Source organism: Galleria mellonella, unplaced genomic scaffold, assembly GCF_026898425.1.
Source record: "Galleria mellonella isolate WM207_F2 unplaced genomic scaffold, CSIRO_AGI_GalMel_v1 utg19, whole genome shotgun sequence".
Taxonomy (NCBI): domain Eukaryota; kingdom Metazoa; phylum Arthropoda; class Insecta; order Lepidoptera; family Pyralidae; genus Galleria; species Galleria mellonella.
Window position 1 is genome coordinate 2,326,535 of NW_026442028.1, and position 15,948 is coordinate 2,342,482.

Here is a 15,948-nt window from a genome sequence, read left to right on the forward strand (position 1 = left end):
TGTAGTAGATGTTAATTATTAGTAAATTCATCACTCACGGACAGTTTGAGTTACTTAACACATATTTAGTTAAGTAATTTGAAATACATTTAGACTTCATGTTAACGAGTATTATTACTGTATGGAATCTGATTTTTTTTAAGTATATTTATAAAAAGGTTCAAATCTTAGACTTAGGAATTCATATAACGCTTTTTTTAATGATTTTGATATTATTAAGAAACAACCTAATACTTTTAAAAGACTAATCTCTGAAAGAATCGCGTAATTTTTCAGTTTTTTTTTTTTTATATTTAGACTATTTATATAATATTTGAAACGAAATTGTGGTAAACGGTGTTAACATTACCCAATATTTTTCTTTATTAATATTTTGTATTATTCTTTCTTCTGTCATTGTTAGTTTACCCAAATAAATTTAATAAAAATCGATATTTTTTTATATATATATACAATTAAATTACAAAAACAAAGAATTAATTACAATACGAAAGTTAATTTCAAACCCATGTTACGGGTTTACTTAGTTTTGGTCCCATATTAATTTCCTAACAACCTTAACTGTTGTTTTTTGTATACCAAAACTTTAAATTATTCTGATCCACGCTGCACACTACCTTATAACAATATTAAATTCTGATGTGCCTTTGTAAAGGGTGCAGTATTCGATTAAAAATCCAATAACTGTTACAAAGTGGATGAATGTAAAAAAATATATATATTAAACTGGTCTTATAATTTTGAATAAACTAGTTTTTTGTCCGATACTTCGTATGCGAGGTTTTCAATAATCGAAAAATCAATTAATTATACTAATGGCTTCTTTCTTTTCATTTAAGAGTTTCCTCTTGTCGGTGCAACTAATTCATGCATTTTCTTCCAGCTAGCTCTATCCCATGCCATATCTTTCACCTCCCTATACGACATGACACATAGTGTTTCCTTTATCTGTCCCATGTAGTTATTCCTTTCCTCGTTTACCATGTATGTTTCCTTCTACTATGCTTTTTAAAAAATCGTTATTTCAAATAACGATTTTTAAAAGGACTCAGCTCTCTCTATACTCTTTTGTTTTTATTATTGGTTTTTCTCATTCATCCTTTTTAAGAGTTCCTCATTCGTTACTTTTTCTATCCAACTTATCCTTTTCATTTTCATCCATATCCCCATTCCAAATATCTCAAGCAATTTTTTTTCCTTTAGCGTCATTGTCCTTGTTTCAAACCTATATGTTATACTCCAAATGTAAGTTTTTATAGCGTATCAAGATAAAACATATACCAGTTTTTAAGTTAAATATTCTTCAACACTACTATCTAAACCACATCCAATTTGATGCAATAGGTTTTGCATAATGCCGGAACAAACATACAGACAGACAGACAGATAGACAGACAAAATTTCTTAAAATAATTATTTAAGTTCTCAATGAGGCTCCTTAAATATTTTTTTCTTAAATATTAACCTCGTTCAATTACAATTTTCATACATTGGTAAAATAATATGTATTTATACTAATAGTAAACTTTTTCACCTATAAAATACCTAATTAAAATAACAACTATATTCGACAAAATATGAACATGGCAGCGAAACTACTTTAATACACAGTAATTACAAAAAAAAAAAAAATACTTATATTTCTCTAATCAGAAACTACGATTTCTTGTTCCTAATAAAAGTAAGTACGAATACAATTTCTATAAACCGCCCGCAGAATCTCTAGACGAACCCAGTTACAACCAATTACACCCTCTATCGGCGTTCCAATCAAATCATCAAATCAATGTAAACATTCAATGGGTTACAAATACAAGCCCGCCGCGCTGTCGCCCTTCTATACAGCAACTAGTGATGTGCCGCATATTCGTATTCGTATCGATACCCCTTAGATGATATAGATAGATTGTCTCCATATAACTGCTTCGAAAAAAGCAAATCAACTTTTTCATACAATTTTGCGTAATAAATAGATATGAGTGTTTATAACTTCTATATTTATTTTGTCTTACAATTTCTGCATCTTTTTAATACGTAAATATTCATTTTATTTATGAAATAATACGTCAAGATACATTGTATGCGTAAATATATAGAACATTCATAAAAAAAAACGAGTCAGCTAATTTGACAATTAGCTGATAAAAAGTTGACCCGTTTTTGAGGCTCGAGACTCTATCTATATAATCTAAGACGTACCCATATCGTCGATTATCTATCAAAAATTAATAATTATTGTGACCGTCAATTTGAAATATGATTATAGAATATAATTACTGGTTAAAATATTTTAAATGTCTGTAATTGTATAAATGCAATATACTTACGAGGGATGGGCAGCAGCGTTTCCCTTAAAACGCCACTAAGACTAAATTGCGGTTGCCAGCCCACATGCTAAGCGTGGCAATTACTGACAAAACCCCCCAATAGGGAGAGGCCTATATTTTACAGTTGACAATTAATGGCTGATATAATAATAATAATGAAATGTTAATTACAATTACAGTACGAAATCACGGAAAGAATAGGCACTAGTGGTAGGTAGCGTGAAATCTTAAATATTACTACTACTGAAACTGTATTTTTCTCTCAAAGTAACACAAGTATACAAAATTGGCAAATACACCATTAGTTTGTTCGTCATTCGAATTATTCGAAATTAAAAAAAAATACATTTTTAACGATTCGGCCCATCACTAATAGCAGCATAATGGGTCCGCAAATAGTATCATGGCACACGTCAATATGTGATTTATATTCGACAAACGATTTGCATATCGATCGCGAAATGAAACGAAGTGGTTTTTGAGTGACTTCTATTTCAAACAGTAAATAGTAAACTATTCTGGACTAGAGTATTCACTGTTGAAAATAGTAATACAAACACAGCTTCAAATAGAAAGATTAATGGGGTATTAGAAATTTCTAGATGCTCGAGACTTTAATGTCACAAAGGCAGTGACGGGTAAATGATGCCCTTAGATTTGCAAGCGTTAATATTAAAAAAAGCCATCTTTAGAAAGAAAGAAAGAAATATTTATTTTAGTGCTTAATTTCACATTAAAAACACATAATAATAAAAAAAAAACATTTAACGATTAACAAAAAAAATATGAAAAGAATAAGCACTAAAATGGTGTCACTCAGCTATACGAGTATGTCATGTTCTTTCGAACATGACGTTGATTTTCTTTAGCAAATGCCACTTTATATGTATCTTTATGTCTATAAATAAAATACAAGTATTATACATCAAATTAATAGACAGTAATTAAGTTATTAACCACTGAGTTTATATATTTTTTTATTAAACAAGCTGGCGGCCCCTCTTATGAAAAGTGCTATCTATCGCCTATAGACATGAACAGTACCATGGACATAACAGAGTATACTGTGTCGCCCATGATAACCCTTATTCCTTAGGACTAAGGTGTTGTGTCTCTGTACCCTGTAATTTCAACTGCCATATTCCTACTAAGCGAAACACACACTGCTTCACGACGGAAATACAAAAAGGACAGAGGTACTCAAGCCAATGAATTTTATGTAAAATCTCTCTCCGGTTTCCTTCGGCTTTACCCGCGGGAACTAGTATGTTGGTGTATCAAACTTCATTCAAATTTGTTTCCCCTTTAGCGCAATTTAATAACAAACATGCAAAGATCTTACAATTGGCGTGAATTTACAGGGTATAGAGGAATAACATCTGAGTTCTCAGGAATGGCAACGCATAGGGGGTATCATGGACGAAACAGTACACATTGTTATGTCCATGGTACTGCTCATGTCTATAGGCGACGGTTACCACTTTCCATCAGGTGGGCCGTCAGCTTGTTTGTCATTCTAAGTTGTATAAAAAAAAAAAAACATTTTCATACAATATTACTAAGATATACCAATTTGTCACCATCCGTAGATAGTTTATGAAAATTAAATACAAGTTGTTCATATTATATGAGCAATTTCCAAAAGTACAAATTTAAGTAACTTTTTGTCTACATTACGTAATATGTTTGCCAAATATAACTTAACATCTAATAATTATTGTATAATAAATAGAATGGAATGTGTTCTGAGAAAATGTTCGAAATGATGCCTACAATAATCTTTCATCATCCCACCACGGAACAGGGAATTCATCCTCATACACTAGAATAGTACAGTGCGGTTTAGAGAAATTTCTTCCTGGGAAAGTTGTGGAATGAGCTCCCTGCTGAAGTCTTCCTGAGAGTCTATAATTATAGAGTTCTTCAAAAGAGATAATATGGTTTCTTCAGGGTTGACAACGCGTACACGACACTCCTAATGTTAAAGGCATCCTTAAACTACAGTGGTCATTTATCATCAGACAGACCGTATGCTTCTTTTGTTAACAAATTTTTTTTTTACCCAAAGTTACAAAAAACATTCCCAATCTGGTAACGCTGCCTACATATATAGTTATACTACAAACAATGTAGTCAATATTAATTTTGTTATAAAAGATGTAGCTGTTTTTTGCGGGTCAAAATCTTTTTTTAGCTTATTTGATATTCGTATTGTGATATTTGGAAGTCGTTTCCTCAATGCGACCCACGTTATTGGATTGGGTTGTTTTTTACGCATTGTTTTCCGAAAAAATGTTGAAAAGTTCTGATGGCAACTGAGCGAGAAAACAATTGTGCAAAAAAAAAACATGACTGGCAATATTGCCTTATTGTTTTGAGTTTGTATACATTTTAAATAGACAGTTATAGGAAATTCGGTATAAAAATATTACAATTCAGTATAATTATTCTGGGTGAAGCGAGAACACTTGTTGATGCACTTTTTCCTTCGCAGGATGTTGATTGAGCCGATTATAAGGACAAAAGTGAATATATTAGAGATTAAAAGAAAGAAATCTGAAATAGGACCCTATACCAAGCAGTGTAGCCAGGATAGGAATAATAAAATCTTCCTGTTATTGAGAGATATCTATACCCAGTTGTAGAACATTAATTTTATATATTTTTTTAAGTGCCACACAATCAGTCTGCTTCTGAAGCTAAGGTAGTATGAAAACCTATACTGCTACTATGATACTCGTATGTACTATGATAATGAATATCTGGGCGCACGACCCACAATACATAGATCCGGGCCCATTGAAAAAAGTTCGTTTCTTAAAACCTAACTAAGAATCTAACTCGATTAATTGGTTGAAAAGTTAATTTGGAATTAGGATTTGGAATTAATAGGTTATATACGAACGAAAGAAATTGTTTTGAATGAAGTAGTTCATGTGCCGTCCGTTATGAAATTTTTTAAAGACATACTAATTATTGAATTGTGGAATCCATATTTCAATAACATTTCTAGTTCCCACAACGTTACAGATATAAATAAATTAATATGTAATGTGTGTGTGGTAGAGATTTATTTATTAATAGTTTTAAAAATAAATCTCTACCAATATTTACGCAGTAATAGCATTCCACGGCACATTCCGCGCGATTTTGTAATTGTTGAAAGAGTTTGATTGTACATTTAATAATTACCTTTCATTATTTTTATTTCTTTAGTTCTTGAGTAGCGACCCCGTACGGGCAAACGCAGTGTAGGATGACCCCCCATTAGATAAAGTGAAACTGAAATGCATTGCAGGAAGTCAGTGGATGCAGGTGGCTTAGGACCGTTCTTTATATCAGTCTATGGGCTTGTTTATATCCAGCAGTGGACGAATAATGGCTGAAATGATGATGATTATTATTTTTAATTCATTTCAAATCGATTTTTTAAAATAATACACAGATTTGTGTACTAAATTCCATATACAATGTAATATAACAGTCCATATATGTCATATCCTAAATCCTTTACGTCGCAGCGACGCACCGCACTCTGAAAACTTCCGGGTGAAGTCGGAACAATGGTCGGAAACGACAAACATAGTAAATTCATAAAATTCCCTTCAAACATATATACAATATATGTTTGAAGGGAATTTTATGAATAATAATAGTAATAAATCTCTTTATTTTCAGGTATATACCCATAGTTTACATTTTTACATTATCAATATACATTATATTGATTATTTCTTGTAATTATTTATATTTATAATAAGTTTACTATTGTAATCTTTTGGAGGAAACAATAAAGAGTATCTATCTATCTATATAAACATCTTTCGATATTTTTATCACATAATCAATAAATTGTTAAACATATTTGCATAAAATTTATTATTCAAACATACTGATGGATTATTCATGCGAAAATAAAAATAAAATGGTTATATGTTAAACCATAATAAATATATTGTTGCCGCATGGTCCAGGCGTAGAATAGGCCACCCCTTCCGTTTCCATGGGTGTCGTAAGAGTCGACTAAGGGAGGGCGAGAAATGGCAGCAGCGTCCCTCCGAAAACATCTCTAAAGACTAATTGTAGTTGCCAACCCGCCTGCCAAGCGTGGCAACTACTGACAACACTCCCCAAGGGGAAGGCTTATAGGTTTACCCTGTAAATTCACGCCATATCCCACCCTTCAAACCGAAACACAGCCATGCAAACACAACTGCTTTACAGTTGAAACACGAATGGAACAGAGGTACCCAAGCAAACAACTTTTGTACAAAGTCTCCCTCTGGTACAAGAGTATTGCCATAACACAATAAATAAATATCTCTGCATACATAAACAAACACAAACTTGCTACATATACATACATATATGTAGTAGGTATATGTATATTTTTCTAGTAGTTATCACGCTTGGCAGGCAGTCTGGCAATTACAGTTATGCTTTAGTGATGTTTTAAAAGAGACCCTGCTGTCTACCCTTCGACCATTAAGTTCCATTAGTTGCCTCTTACATCACCCACGGGAAAGCATGGGATCGCCCATTCTATGCCGAGACCATACGGCAGATTACATACGCTAAATATTAATTTTATCTATCTATTCAATGACACAGTTTTGTACATCGCTCTGTCCTCTGATAATGATGCTCTTTTCCACTTTGGATTTACTAAAAGGGAACTCTTGGAGAGTTAAACTTCCTTTTGTTTATTTTCTTTCCACTATCGTATTTCTGTATATTAAGAGGTAGAGACGTACTTCTCAATACACGTGACACAGCGTCATCAAGTTCCAAACTAAGCGTAAATCGTACTATAGATACAAATGATGGACATTATATGTATGTAAATATTTATTTTAATTTCTGTTTTGCACTACTACTGCCCATTCACTACTTCCTATGCCACTGTGTTAGGTTGACTGGAAGAAATCTCTTTCAGAGATAAGTTCGCCTTTGCTAACATTGTTATTAATTTATTGTTGTTACTATATGTTTTAATGCAGTAAAGAATATAAATATTATATGTACTATAAACTACAAATAATAAATGACTGAAATGTTAATAAATAATTTCAAATAGAAATTTCTCTAGAGACACTGGCAAAGAAAAGAAAATTCTTTGCGTAAATGCGCAATTTTCTTACCAAGATTGTGATTTATTTGAAGCACTCGAAATTAACAAAAAGAGTTAATAAAAACAGTCTCGATTCTCAATGGAATTGAAAATGGATGGCAAAATATTTTCTAAATATATTTGAAGTATCATGGTACTGTTCATATCTATATATAGGCGACGGTTACCACTTTCCATTAGGTACGCTGTCAGTTTGTTTGCCATTCTAAATTGCATTAAAACAATATCATTATATAATTGAATAATTTTAATTTTTTTTTTACAACACAGGGGGCAAACGTGCATGCGGCTCACCTGATGGTAAGTGACTACCGCCGCCCATGGCGCAGGTGTGCTGCCGGCCTTTTAAAAAGGAATATGCTCTTTTCTTGAAGGTTATGTTGTCGTATCGGTTCAAAAATACTGCTGTTGGAAGTTGATTTCAAAGAGTGGTTGTGCGTAGAAGAAAGTGCCTTGAAAAACGCACGGTGGAGTATTATGTTAATATGGTATTATGATAATATGGAAAATATTGGCATTTGGTGAAATTTACCGTAATAATTGCCACATAATGACACCATGTGTCATGAAAAAGCAGGTAACGATACAACCCAAAACACCAAAATACGAGCTAATTCTGAAAAGTTCATTTTCTAAACTAGCCCAACTGGGAATTGAGCCCAGAAACTCATTTACACAAAACGACATGCCTACCACTGCGCCACGATGGACCGTAATATAAATCAGTATTCTAAACTTTGTTGAATAACAACTATCGTGAGTCATACTGTATTATATTTATTTATAGCAACTTTACTCACGTATTAACTTCGGGATTGCCCGAATGCTTTCGGTCTCAATAATTTATATATTTATTCTTTATTGACCACATTACAAAAAAAAATGTCTGGTACAAGAAGCGGACTTAATACTATATAGCATTCTCTCCCAGTCAACCTTTGGCTAAACAGAAATTTGAATATGCGGTGAAAAAAATTACAACACATACAATAGAGGTTATATAAATATACATACATGAATATATTAAATAAATATAACATAAATATACAAATATGTAATAAAAATACATACATACAAATATAAATATGCATATATAAATATACCTACATACTTATAGATTATATACGATAACACAAATAAACGACGATAGAGATCAAAAGTGATGATGATGAAGATAATGAACTGCTTTCACAGTTTTTTCCAAAGATATTCGTAGACTTATCTCTTAAAAATAAATTTGTTAGAAATTTGTCTTATGTCCATGGGTAGCGCATTCCAGAGTCGTGAGGCCTCAAGAGTGAATATGTATAATCATATGTAAAACTATTATATTCTGTGAAATTTCACATTTCATTTCGCATTGTACTCCACTTGCACTTTTTCAAAAATGTCACTTCATCTAGAACTGAAGGATCTGAATATGTTATTCTGTAAACAAGTAGGATCAATGTCAAAAGCGTTTCGTTAAAGTAACAACGTAGCGAAATAAAATAAGTTTTAAAAATTAAAGTGAGTTCCTAATCTAAATAAAAGGCGAGATCTTATCTCATCTTTTATTCACATATGGAGTCAGCTGCTTAGCAGACAGCAGCTGCTTTGGAGACAGCAGTCAGCAGTTGCACGTCGACCCTTTGGAATCTTTTGTGTTTTCCCCTGCCTTGTACTCTCATTTTATAGATCATATATGTTACCTATATTTTTAAATACCCAATCGGGGCTTAACGCAAATTATGAAGCAGGTACTATTTACCTTTAAAAGCTTTTTCGTCGCGTTAAGTCCCGATTGTGAATCTAAAAATATGTGTAAACAACGCGAAAATTTAAAATTTACTGTATTACCTTTATGATATCTTGCGGTTAAAGATATCTATGGCCTTCTAACTCTGGATATACCGTTCTTAGTAGACTCATACGCATACTTTCTAAATAGAGAGATACGATACACGATACGCAGAGTTCCTAATGATAGTAACACACATATTCCATTTCACTACGCCGTTAATGAAGTGATGTTATTATCGATCTTACTAATTTGCAGAATACCAAGTATAAATCACTCGATGATCCGTTAGTGAAATTTGAATTTGACTTCGTAGAGTGACACTACAGTTCACGGCTGTATCGCGAGCTGTTACAAATAATTATAATTCCAAGTTTTTGCTAAATACGAGTATAATTAGAATACAATGTAAGTTAATGTTTTACTTAATTTTACGTAACATTTTACGACTTCGCCTGTAAGTTTATGTTCGTTGAATATTGTTTTCTCTGTGTAAGTATTTATGGTTAATTATAATTAAGTAACAATGTAAAACAATATATTGTACAGGTTACAATTAGTAAACTAATTATTTATAATAATAACATAATATGAGAATATATTTTTAGTGTATAAAATATAAAATATAACTATTGCAGAAAAATTCCCAAAAAGGGTTGAGGTCAAGCAGGTGGCCGGTCGTAAAACTAAAAACCAAATCTTTTTGTAATATGGATAAAATCATGCCGCCGACCCCAAATGATTGGGATAAGGGCAGGAAGATGATGATTATTAAAGAAAAATGACAAGATTACGCACTATATTTATTATTACGAGTATATCAGCCGTTAACTGTCCACTGCTGAAAATAGGTCTCCCCCATAAGGGGGGTTTAGTTAATAGATATCACGCTTGGCAAGCGGGTTGGTAACTACAGTTATGCTTTGGTGATCTCCTCCTTCCAGACCTAGACGTCTTTGTCTGAACCAGTCCAGGGTACTGAAGCTTCCCAACTGTAAAACCCATTTTATGGGTAACTCATTTGCATATCGTGCTGTACAGCTGTGGAATAAACTTCCCGTGAACATTCAGAATAGCCCGTCTAGCAGTTCCTTCAAAAAAAAAAGATTAAAATCATTTTATCTTTCCAATTTAATTTAAATATAAAAATGATTAGAAGACTGTCATCATTGTGTTCTCTTGTATCTGATATTTATATGTTGTATTTAACGTGTGTATGTATGTGTGTATATGTATGTGTATATGTATATATATGTGTATGTGTATGTATGTATATATGTGAATGTATGTGTGTATATATATAATTATTTATAATTTATGTAAATATTTATTTAAATTTCTGTCTTGCACTACTACTGCCCACTCACTACTTCCTATGCCACTGCGTTAGGTTGACTGGAAGAAATCTCTTTTAGAGATAAGTTCGCCTTTGCTAACATTGTTATTAACTTATTGTTGTTACTGTATGTTTTTGTGCAATAAAGAATATATATATATGTTTTAAGAAGGACGCTGCTGTCCAATTATCTATCATTAAGTTCCTTTAATCACCTCTTATGACATCCACAGGAAAAGAAAGTGTAAAAACCTATTCTATGCCGGTACCACAAGGGCATATTTGTGAATATAACAGGAAAAATAAAACGATGTTATTAACTGGCATCGCTTTCGAGAAATTATTAAAAAACCTCCAAAAACGAACTTAATTATGCGGTCCACTTTTTAATCATTGTTATTACCCAAAATAAGAAATTAGAAATTCTGATATTAATAATAATAACTAATACTTTAAACTTTTGTGTTTATTATTATATATGAACAACGTTTATCAATGTGACGCCTACAGCCACCTTTCATTATCGCATTTTCGCCATCGGCAGAGAATCCATCCTCACACCTTAGCACCAAAATGGTCACACACAGTGCGGTTTCAAAGGAGCTTCCTTCCGCGAACACTCAGGTTGTGGAATAATCTTCCTGCCGAGGCTTTCCCTAGAGACTAAAGCATGAGGTTCTTCAAAAAGGGTGTATTAAGGTTTCTTAAAGGTCGATAATCAACACGTGACATCACTGTTGTTACAAGCGTCTATAGGCTACGGTAACCCCGTTTACCATCAAACGGAGTGTATATTTGTTTACTACCATACTAGTATAAAAAAACGTCTATTTGTACATACAGATATGATTTTGGCAACATATTATATCGCCAATTGATCCATGTCGTGACGATTACCTCTTCACTTGAAGCGATAAGACTATCTCTAATTCTCATACATGAAGGCCACTAGATAAATACTGGCAGAAACAATGTTAGACAATAAATGACTTTATTTTGTAATAAATAAAAATAATAAATTTAATTTGATTTGAATAGGTGCTAATTATAATAACGGAAATTTTATCAAAATTATTTTATTAGTTTAGTTTTTAGTTCAAAATAACGGATTTTGTCACAATTGAAGTCGGTTTTTGTGTGGCATTCTTCTTTTTGAAGTCGATAGAAAAACGTGTTCCGTCATAGTGCAGTCAATCATTATGAGTAAATAATTCTCTTTTCTGTTAATCGTATTTATAGACCATATTGTCTCTGTGTTCGCTCAGGATGGTGTTGTCACATGTAGTGCTATAATAAAAAAATCCTCTTTAAAAACGTCATATATCAGTAGCAACCAGGAGAGACTTTGTATAAAAGTCGTTTGCTTGGACACTTCTGTCCCATTCGTGTTGCTACCGTGAAGCAGTTGTATTTGCATGGCTGTGTTTCTGTTTGAAGGGTGAGATATGGCAGTGAATCTACAGGGAACAGAGGAATAACACCTTAGTCCTCTGAAATAGCAACACATGGGGGTATCATGGGCGAAACAGTATACTCTGTTATGTCCATGGTACTGCTCATGTCTATAGGCGACGATTACCATTTTCCATTAGGTAGGTCGTCAGCTTGTTTGCCATTCTAAGTTCATCAAAAAATTGTTTAATCATATATTACAGTTATCACTTTTACAATCACATATCAGACAAATGGGTACTGTCACTCGTAATTTACAATACTCCGTGCGTTCACACATCACATAAATACCAACAAATGAGAGTCTATATGCATATCTGGATATAATGGACAATATATGAATATAATAAACAAACGTGTTAAAGTCTGCCTTAATTAAAATCATTTTTTTTTTTTTACTTTTATATACGTTTTACGTATATTTTTAATAATAAAATCAATAATTTGTATTTTACATAAAATATATTTTAGAAACCGTTAAATTTGTTTATTAATTTAATCAACATTAAGGTATAATTTAAGATCTATAATATTATATTATACTAGCTTTAACCCGCGACTTCATTCGCGTAACCGAGAAATGTTTACTGAGCAAGATAATATAAATATCCTATATCCTTCTCCATTCCACATAGTACATGTCTACCAAATTTCATAACAATTGATAAAGCCGTTAAAACGTTAAAAGGTGATAAACTAAACAACTCACTTTCACATTATATTTCATAATATACTAATACATAATATATATACATTACTTTTCATAATATTATAATTAGTAAAGATAATATGATTATATTTGTATATATATATATATATATATATATATATATATATATATATATATATATATATATATATATATATATTATATGTTATTGTTCGATGCTTATCCAATATTGGTGGGTAATCACACATTTTGTTCCATCAATTTTGTGGTTAACTGTCATCAGTGGATATTGCGATGACACTTGTTCGGTGAACGCCTCTCAGAGCGCCCGTGAGCGCCTACTGATTCAAGTGAAGTGTGAACTTTTCACAATACATACTGATAGCCTTCCGGAAGCCGTGCTTACCGTGTTCGGTACAAATAAGAGTGTTCTCCTGTCCAACATTGAGAGGCTGCTATTCCAAACTGCTAGTGGATCGCCGTGCGTGTTTATCAGCAGTGCTTCGTACATCCGTGGTGAACGTGAGCCTTAAGGTTGGTGGAGCTTCTATTACTCACTAATTTGGACGAGAATCATCTAGATACATTCATTCAATCCATATATACAGTCCACATATCCATTTGAACTAGTGACCTTTAACTACCTCAGTGCAACAATCGCACAGTTATAAACATTTATGCTTATAATTATTTATATTGGTTTTACTCGCATACTAAATACCTAGATTCGAACTCAGTTATCCGATCCAATCCGAAACTACTCGAGTAATCCCGAAGTTATATGAGTAAAGTCTGTATTAATATAACCCATACGAAGGGCCCATAATACTCGTAGTTATTGTTAAACAATAATTGTTTTTCACAATTTTAAAAGTATAGAAAATCCTAATCCAAATAGAAGTTTTATAGAGAAAGTCGCTGACGGTCGTAATAATCTCAAATTGGATCGACGAATGACAATAATGGAAAACTTAATTTCGAACTGGGAAGTTCCTATGGCATTATTTTAACCAGTAAAGACGCGAGGTTGAGAAAGTTAATTAATACTCAGTGAAAACAATTATAGACTTCAAATTTCTTTAAAACAATTAATTAAAAGGAACTTATCCTAGAAATAATTTTACAATAATGACTAAGTGTTTTCAAAGTTCATCCTCAAAATAAGCAATTTGAATTAAGCAAAGTCTATTCTATCGACAATTAAGATAAAAGCGCACTTATGGCTACTTCATGGCAAAAATAGGTGTAACGGTTATGAAATGTTATTAGACAACGAACTCCAAAACGATACCACTTCTATTGTTCCACTAGTGTTTTTATATTTATTTACATATTAAATCTATGGCTATTAAACATTACATCGAGATATATAAGAATGGTATATTAAAATTCAAATAATTCTTTTTCTTTTTTCGAATATACTATATGGCTTCTTTCCAGCCATTACCAGTTATAAAAAAAAAAAGAAAAAATATGGGTGAAAGAAATAAATAATAAAAATATACTTATATACTTAATAACATACATATGATGGAAAAAAGGACTATTAGTAATGCGGTCTAAAAGCCGCAGTTCTCACTGGAAACCATTGCGATTTGTTCTTGTAGAATTCATCACTATGGTCTAACTCTATTTATTATCGTTGCCTATGATCTCTCACTGTTGCCCCACTAGCGAAACTCACTGCGCAGGTGAGGTTACCATTCCATTTTTTCTAACAAAAAGTAACTTATGTCCTTCTTTGTCAAATATTACCTATATACAATTCAGGATTATTAGTTAAGCCATTAAGACACCAAGCAGTAACAAATAAATTCATTAATTAGCTATATACCGCGGCTTTGTACGCGTAAAATTGTATATAAAGTATTCTGTGTTCAAAGATTAATTCAAATACACTTTTGCATTTATAATAGTACTTGGATTAGTAAGGGGGCATCCATTAATTACGTGAGCTCTTTTTCGATCAGTTTAGACTCCTAATAGGTGAGATTTAGTGAGATTTGCCTTGACCCCCCCTCCCCTTACGTGAGATTGACGCAAAAAATATTTTAACCTTAATTTATATTTATTATTCGGGAAAATAATAAATCGTTCAGGTATACTATAATTAATTTATTTAAATTAAATAAAATTCAAAGTAAAAACATAAAAACAACACTTTCTTTTAAATTTTTACTCAATCCATGAAGACTTGTGTATTTTTTCAATCGAAATAATTGGACACATATCATCTGGGATTTCTAATAGTGCAGGAAGACAATCACTGGAAACGTCTACGTTTATCTTTAATATTCTGGTAATATCTTTAATATTTTATATTTTTTGAAGTTGACGTGAGATTTTTGATTACCCCCCCCCCCCTCGGTTTAAATGAGATTTGGTGAGAATTCATTAGACCCCTCCCCCTATTCTGAGCTCACGTAATTAATGGATGCCCCCTAATGATAATTATTCAGCAAATCCCCTTCTGCACCGCCGCTTTTCTAAATTATTAATTCTTTATACTAAAAAGTATATATCGTAAAAACGACGAAAAGTAGGAACTCCGAATCAAATTTTACTCAGGAGCCAATAAAACTCTTCCATAGAATGCAAACTACAATCGCGACATCTATTTTATTTCATGTCTATGATACTAACGAGTATCTATTCCAATCGTTTTAAAAGCGCCGTCTAGAAATAAAATGGTCATTGAATCGTTTCCAGGAAATGGACATTGGATTAATACAAACGCCAACTGCATTTATAAACCGAAATCAAAATAAGAGGAGATGCTCAATTTGACCGTATTTTTTATTACCCATACAATGGGACGATTGGGAACAGATTTTGAATGTTCTATTTTTAAATGATAGATTTCAATCACGTGTTGTCATCCCATAGTATTTTGGTCATGCTTTAAGTTTTTTTATAAAAATCTGTATCGGCTAAAATGATTTCAAAATTTAAAGTGCCTATATGATTCGAAGAAGAGAGGAGCATAGATAGCTAGTTGGATTCCATTTAAATTCAGTTGTTTGGCGATATATTGGCAGCAATAATTAGATCCCCTCAGATAGACTTCTAAATATACGCTTTTAAAAATATCGCGGTTGATTCCTCTTAAATTGTTTAAATGCCTATATATATTATAATATACAATATTACACCTATGATTTTACCCGCAACTTCGTCCGTGTGAACGGTATACATTCACTGATAGAGGTAAAAATTCTTATATACTTTTGCACACTATATATTACGAGTATA

At 32.1% G+C, this 15,948-nt stretch overlaps 1 protein-coding gene across 5 annotated transcripts in view; it reads left to right on the top strand.

Annotated features, from left to right (window-relative positions):
• Positions 1-15,948, top strand: part of LOC113521184 (prolactin-releasing peptide receptor-like) — a 187,270-nt gene that overhangs the window by 124,151 nt on the left and 47,171 nt on the right. The window contains exon 2 of one of the 5 annotated variants that reach the window (XM_052894113.1): positions 7,729-7,758. The exons of 3 other annotated variants lie outside the window; for them this stretch is intronic. The gene's annotated coding sequence lies outside the window, so the exon portion shown is untranslated. Of the gene's footprint in view, positions 1-7,728; positions 7,759-13,116; positions 13,231-15,948 lie in introns of those variants that run through there. One more of the 5 variants, XM_052894115.1, reaches the window with a different exon arrangement.